The sequence below is a fragment of the Rattus rattus genome, chromosome 11 (genome assembly GCF_011064425.1).
Source record: "Rattus rattus isolate New Zealand chromosome 11, Rrattus_CSIRO_v1, whole genome shotgun sequence".
Classification (NCBI taxonomy): domain Eukaryota; kingdom Metazoa; phylum Chordata; class Mammalia; order Rodentia; family Muridae; genus Rattus; species Rattus rattus.
Genome location: NC_046164.1, coordinates 12,464,514 through 12,472,388, shown reverse-complemented (window position 1 = coordinate 12,472,388; position 7,875 = coordinate 12,464,514).

Below are 7,875 nucleotides of genomic sequence, written 5' to 3'. Positions count from 1 at the left end.
CACTTAGTTTTAAATGCTTTATTACCATTTCCCTCTCTTCTCCTTGATTTCTCAATAATTATAAATACCAATGCTGAGCAAGAATGTTGGCTAAGATTAGAATGTCTCAAGCTTTTTTTTTCTTCAGAAATCTGGAAAACAGACATGTTAGGTTGCTCCACAGAAGTGTTCTTTATTCGTGCAGTCAGCACACAGCTGACTGGGACTGCAGCAAGGACAAACAGGGGCAGTGTTCACACCACACATGGTCTGCACCACTCTTTGGAGATGGTGGTCGGTTGGCCCTGGTCTTCCTTACATCATTGTCAGAGCCCCCAGCAAACAGCTTGCCAGCACCTGCATTGGGTTTGCATGTGTTAGAAATAGAAGAAAATGCGTACTTCAGGCAAGGATATTTTTTCCTCTCTAATGCTGATTGTGTGCACATAGAAGTTTCACACACTGAAGAGGCCTTAGTGTCTCTATCCTGAAGCTCTGGCTCAAAACCGAAGGCTTTACTGGAAAAAAGTTGATACAGTAGATGCAGTTAAAGGATTCCATACGAGTGTCTTCAAATATAAACCATTACCCTAATCTATCCCATCCACTGTTTATTTACAAACCCTTGTAACTCTAAGACATGGAGGGAGACACTGGGGGAAATGAGAGTAAGGAATTTACCACCCAAGCCTTTAAAGACCCTCTAATGGATGGGAGTTACAGAACGGAAGCCATCACTGTCCGAAAGCAGGGATGAGCATAGTGAGTATCGGGGAAGTATACGAAGTTGTGCACCAAAGCTGGTTATTTCCTGATGCTTAGTGTGGAGTCCCTAAGGTTGGGAACAACATGAAGAAGGTGGAACCCAGAGATAGGACAAGCCTGGTTGCAGAGATCAGTGGGAGGGAGGTCCTTGGTCCTGTGGAGATGTGATGCCTCAGTGTAGGGGGATAATGGAGCAGTGGAGTGGGAGAGGGTGGGTGGGTGGCTGGGTGGGTGAGCACCTTCATAGATGCAAAGGGGGTGGGGAGAGGGCAGATGTGGGAGAGGGGTTTGTGGAGGGGTAACGGGGAAGTGGGATATCATCTGAGATGTAAACAAATGGAATGACTAATAAGAAGAAGAGGAGGAGGAAGAGAAAGATGACACAGCATCGGGGATGGGTCAACTCCCAGCAAAGAAGTGCACTACCCGGGGTGAGGAAAACAACTTTGGTGTGAATTAAGTACATTGCCCCTTAGGCAGAAATTTAAGCTGTAGAAGATAAACAGTGATACAATTATAGAAAGATGGCTGTGTGAACTAGCAGCCTGTGGTCTGGTCGGAATAGGAGCAGGAAGCAGAAAGTACAGTGATGCGTGATTAAGAGCAAAAGAGCCCAAGGAGGCCGTGTAGACAACAAGCAAAAACCGGAGATCCGGGGAAGACGCCAGGAGGTCAACAGAGAAAACATGTGTGGAAATAGAATTAGGAGACAGTAAGTTTGCTGGCACCGCTGATCCAGGCACAGGGACTAGGAGAAAACAAGCCATCAAAGGATAATGTCTTAGAGCATGGACTCTGGGATAGGGAGATGGATCTGTCAGTAGAATGCTTGCTGTCCAGGTATGAGGGTCAGAGGTCAATCCCTAACACCTAAGTGATGCTGGGTTTCATGGCAGACAGATACAGAAGGATCCTTGCAGCTCACCCATTCAGTGAGCTCCATATTCAGTAAGAGCTCTGCTCTCAAAAAACCAAGGTGGAGAATGACTAAAGATGGTGTTTGACTTTGACAGACCTGTGTACACATATGAAAGTACACATATGCATGTAGCACACACATGTATAAGTATGCATGGCCTCTCTATTCTAAACTGAGGCTGACCATGAAACAAAAAGCAGGTGAAAACTTCGGTTTTCTTAAAATGTAAGTATGGGACCTCAAGACCTAAACATTGATTACATTCTGAGCATATATATATAATCTTAGTTTTCAATATATTGTTGTCATTGTCGTTGTTCTTGTTGTTGTTATTGGACCTAATATCATAAACAGCTACTGAACAGAAATGCCCTAATTTTTAAAAAATTAGTACCTGTTAGAATGCCAGATGTCCTAATGTTTTGATTCATCTTTATATCAAAGTTCATTCTAAAATGAACTAAGATTTTTAAAGGCTTCACCATGGTCTAAATGCTCCCGTCTTGATCACAAATCAACCATACACACTGCTCAGGCAAGGTTTAAGAAGACATTGAGTCTTCAGTGCTAAGCAACCTGACAAGGAAGACCCATATATGGACAAGGGACATTGTCTAAAATGGCAGTGCTCAACCTGGGCACTGTGATCCCTTTGAGGGTCTATCAACCCTTTCATAGGGTCACCTAAGACCATCAGGAAACACAGAGATTCACTTACAATTCATAGCAGTAGCAAAATGAACTTATACGGTAGCAAAAAAGAAATGTTATGGCTGGGGCTCACCACAACATGAGGCACTGTATGCATTACTGTGTTTCAGGCACTGGTCTAAAAGCTGCCAACACACACACACACACACACACACACACACACACACACACACACACAGGTGTGACTGTGTCTCATAAGGGGATGAAGCCTGTTTCCTCTGCTTAAGCAAATTCTTTTTTCAACAGTTAATTATTGAGTCAACAAAATTGTCAACTAGCTGTTTCATTGGGGGAGGGAAGACACTGGCATGGCAGTAATATGGGACACTTAATCTAATCGGGTGGATCCTCTACAGAACTCCCATGTACTGGGATGTTGTTGGACTGGGACCTGGCTCAGTGGTAGAGTCGTTGCCTAGAGCATTCATACAGCTCTAAGTTCAACTCCGAGTCCCCGCAAAATATCGTATTCTGAACTCAATCATCCCTCATACACTAATCAGAACTATGCATTAATATATACCTGCTCATATTTACAATGTGTGATAATGATCTCATGTTAAAGTATTAGCTTTTGTTCCTGATAACGATGTCCCAGTATGCTATGATATCATGAGATACATAATAACACAAATCAAAAGGGACAGTATTTTTTGTTCTGAAAAAGATAATATTTCTAATAGTTCAAATGCCGCACTAAAGTGCTTTTTATTCTAATACTTTGCCTGCATAAATGATTGAAACTTTTCCTAATCTGTGGGTCAGGAAAGCCAGCTTCTCCTCAGAAAAGATCCAGTGGACGAGGATTCTCTTCGCTGGTCAACAGTGTTTGGCCAACACCATGACACAAGGTAAAGTAGGTCTTCGCCACAAGAGTTTCCTTTCTGTTTTAGGGTAACTCTTCTGTGAACACCTGAGAAGAACGTCAGCCTTTCCCACGGTTTTTACTCCATGGTAGTGGGAATGAGACAATCTCAAAGTCTGCCAACTATGCCTCCTTGCCTGGCAATGAATTCCTGTCTTAATTTTCCCTGCATTACCTTCCACCACCAGCCCAGAACAACCACACTCCAGCCAGACTGGGCTTCTCTCCATTTTATAAGCACACCCTCTGTCTTGGTTTTCTTCTGTTCAGCAAACTTCATTTCTGCCCAGAGTGGAAGGGTAATATCCAGTACAGTGAGGAAGTCGAGGTGGATGGAGCCTGCAACTGCTCGTCAAGTCCAATTGAGAGTTGGAGATCAGAGACTTGAATGCATGCTGCTGTCCAGTTATTTGATGCAAGCTAATCTCAACTGAATAAAAGGAACACCGTTGAGAAAAATGCCCATAAGATCAAGCTGTAGGCAAGCCTGTAAGGCATAAAATTAGTGATTGAGGGAGAGGGATCAGCTTATAAAAAGAAAAATCAGGCCGAGCAAGCCAGTAAGCAGCACCCCTCCATGGCCTCTGCATCAGCTCCTGCCCCCAGGTTCCTGTCCCGTTTAGGTTCCTACTGTGTCTTTCTTCAGTGGACTATGACCCAGAATAAAGCCAAATAAACCATTTCCTTACCACATTGCTTTTGGTCATGGTGTTTTATCTCAGCCTAGGAAGCAGGCCAAAGTAGGTATGTCTTCCCGTCCTAATTAATATAATCAAGACACTACCCCACAGATGTCCTAAGAAGCCCATATCCCAAGAGATTGTAGGGTTCTACAAGTTGAAAAGTACCACTAGGAGATGCCCTCCACCACCACATTCATCACCACAATGCATGTTCTTCATGCCACCAGCCCACTAACCCACCCAGGTCCACCATTCAAGTTCAACGAACTCTCAAGAGTCACGCTGTTCGTATGTTCTCTGTAGCATGCGAACACTGGTAAGATCAGTTGCATCCATCCTTCATTCTGTTAGCATCCTGGGCGCGTATTACATTTATCAAAGAACGTACAGTTGGCCGTATAGTAAACAGTTGGCTTGTTATAGGAATTAAATTAATTAAAATTTAGCTTTTAGAAACCTCGTGCTATTGGTAGAGGGATCCACAGTACACATTTTCTGTAGATATTGATTCTTTAAACAATTGATGAATTAGAAATGCCTCGTTGTCTAATTATCTCAAGAGAGACAGATTACTGGCACAGGGTGTTCAGAAAGATTTCTAAGATGTCCATTATTGATTTACTCTAAAGGAAATAATAAATCAAATCCAAGTAGATCCGTTTGTAACCTGTGTGGCCTAGGAAAGAGTCCACCTAAGGACCACATGTTAAAGACTTGGTCACTGGCCTTTCACACTCATGAACTGACAGAATCATTAAGAGTGTTGATGGGAAGGAAGCAGGGAATGTTGGGATGCCTGTCTCTGTCCTTTCAGGTTTTCAGACACCAGGAGGTGTATCTGCACACAGAGAGAAATGTACAATTCACACACGCACGCATGCACGCACATACTCAAAGAAAGATTTTTTTTCTCAAAAGAAATTATCCCCCTTATAGTGTTGTGAGTTAAAGCATATGCAATGGTTAAAGAAAAGTTTTTATGCCCAAATTCCCTCCTCCCATGCACGTCCCTTCTTTTGCCTCCTCAAGGACACTAGCTAAGAGAAAGCAGAGGCAGAAAAGCTAGAACAAGCATTTTAAAAAAGAAACAGGTTTTGCATTTCAAAAGGCCACAGGCAACTCGAGCCCCAAGATATGCAGATAAACATCTAACCCCTGTGTCTGTTCCTCTCCCTTCCATTCCCCTTCCAGCATCTTCTTTTGTTCCTGAACTTTCCAGCCCAAATGACTTTAAAATGCATCAGTGGACATCCACACCCATGCAGCTCTAAGGCTTGCTGTAGGGTGTCAGGCTCTGTGTCCTCTACTGCTGGGATTTCCACCTAGTGCTCTACCAGGGAGACTGGTTGCCTTCACCTTAGACGTGGTTCATTACTGAGGGGAAGAAGGGAGCAGATACACCTAAGCTCTTCAGATACAAGTCCATGGCAGAAGCTTCTGAGAAAGAGGGAAATTTCTTCCTTTAAAAAGTTAAAAGGAAAGCTGGGTGTGATGGCACTTGCCTGTAATTCTGGAACTTGGGAGGCTGAGGCAGGAGAATGAGCAGTTTCAAGGCAGCCTAAGAGTGAATCTAAGAGATCTGCCTAGGTCACCAGAGATCCTGTCTGGAAAAACAAGGACAAGATGGGAAGGAAGAGCACTTGTCCTTGCTTGCTTGCTCCTAGATGGCATTTCTGGAGGATGTGGATGGAGTGGGATGGGTAGAAATTCATCAGTGACAAAATAAATAAAAGGGGTGTTTTCATCAGTGTCACACAAATGTAAACTCCCTCCTGAGTGCTGCTGAAGTTTTCAGTTGACTCTGTTTCCTAATCAATGTCTTAAGTAATTGACAGTTAGGGGAAACTAAAAAGCTATGAACACCATGTCTGCATCCACACACCATAGTATAGGACTATACCATATACACACCACACTATAAGAATATACCATATATACACCACACTATAGGAATATACCATATATATACCACAGTGTGGGAATATACCATATATATACCACACTATAGGAATATACCATATACACATCATACTGAAGAAATATACCATATACCTATACACCACACTATAGGAATATACCATATATATACCACAGCACGGGAACATACCATATATATACCACACTATAGGAATATACCATATACACATCATACTGAAGAAATATACCATATACCTATACACCACACTATAGGAATATACCATATATATACCACAGCACGGGAACATACCATATATATACCACACTATAGGAATATACCATATACACATCATACTGAAGAAATATACCATATACCTATACACCACACTATAGGAATATACCATATATCACACCATGGGAATATACCATATTCATAACACACTATAGGAATATACCATATACCTATACACCACACTATAGGAATATACCATATATCACACCATGGGAATATACCATATTCATAACACACTATAGGAATATACCATATACACACCACACTACAGGAATATACCAAATACACACCATACTACAGGAATATACCATATAAACACCATACTACAGGAATATACCAAATATACACAATACTATAGAAATATACCAAATACATATCAAACTATAGGAATATACCATATATATGCCACACTATAGGAATGCAGGAGAGTAAAACAATCTCACTGTGAAACCATCGACATTAACCAAGTTAATCTAGGCATGTTTGATGTTTAACATTGGCATTGACAGGATCTACAACCACCTGGGAAATACACCACTAGGCACGCCCAGCAGGGATTGTTAAATTAGGTTAACTGAGGTGGGGAGGTCTGCCTTAGCCCTGGGCAGCAATGGCTGATTTTTTTTCCAAGCCACCACTTTGCAGTCTGGTGTCTATTGCCGTTGGAATCCGCTTGTGACCACAGGGTGCACTAGAACAAGGCCATTCTACCATCGAACTCCTAATACTGTTGTGTTCCTAATGGTGATGAACACAGGATCCGTGAGTGCCTGGACCGTTCCACTGCTCTCCTTTAGACAATGTTTTCATATTAATCGAACCTCTCTCTGCTCATTCTAAATGGCAGGCAGGCCCGGTCCATTGAGAGAGTACGAAGCTGGTAGCTGACAGGATCCTGTTCTGCACAGGAGATTTTTGGAAGGGGTTAAACTCAGAGGGAAAAGAAAATGCGTCTTCCCAATTACTCGCCTCCAGCTCCTTCCTGCATTCCTACCTCCTGCCTGCCTCCCCGCAGCTGCCTCTTCTAAAGCATGACCACTGCTTAATTGGCTCCATCTTCTGCTAGTTTTCTTCTTATTAAGTAAACTCATTCTGGCAGGGCATGGCGAACCATCTCGTCTTATAATTTGGTTTCAAGGAATAGCTGAAGAGTTTCGTGTTGATTTATAAGTGCTGGGAAGAATAACCAAAAATCTTTGAAGAGTAAAAGTGATAAACCTACTCAGTGTTTGGAAAGGAGACAGGCTATTCGCAATACCTCTCAATTCATAAGCACAAGAATCACTCCTGGGTGGAGAATCACACCTTAAAGTCACAGCACTTTGGAGGCGGAAGACCTCTGTGAGTTAGCCGTCAGCCTAGTCTACATAGCTAGTCCTAGATCAGCTAAGGATACATAGTCTAAAAATTAGTAACAAACTAACAAAGAAAACATTCCAGCTTATAAGAAAACAACAATTTAAATATATGTGAAAACATTAAAGACAAAAAGGAACGGTGCTAAAGGCGTCTCACTTACTGTTTTATTGCTGTGAGGAAACACCATGACCAAGACAACTTAGAGAAAAGCAAAACATTTAACTGGGGTCTTGCTTACAGCTTCAGAGGATCAGTTTATTATCTTTGTGGCCGACAACATGCTGACAGGCAGACAAGCACCGCTACACCATGTCTGGTGTGTACCACAAGGAAGGGCAGAGAAAACACCAGTGGGCTCCTGAAGCAGCAAAATCTTTTATTATTC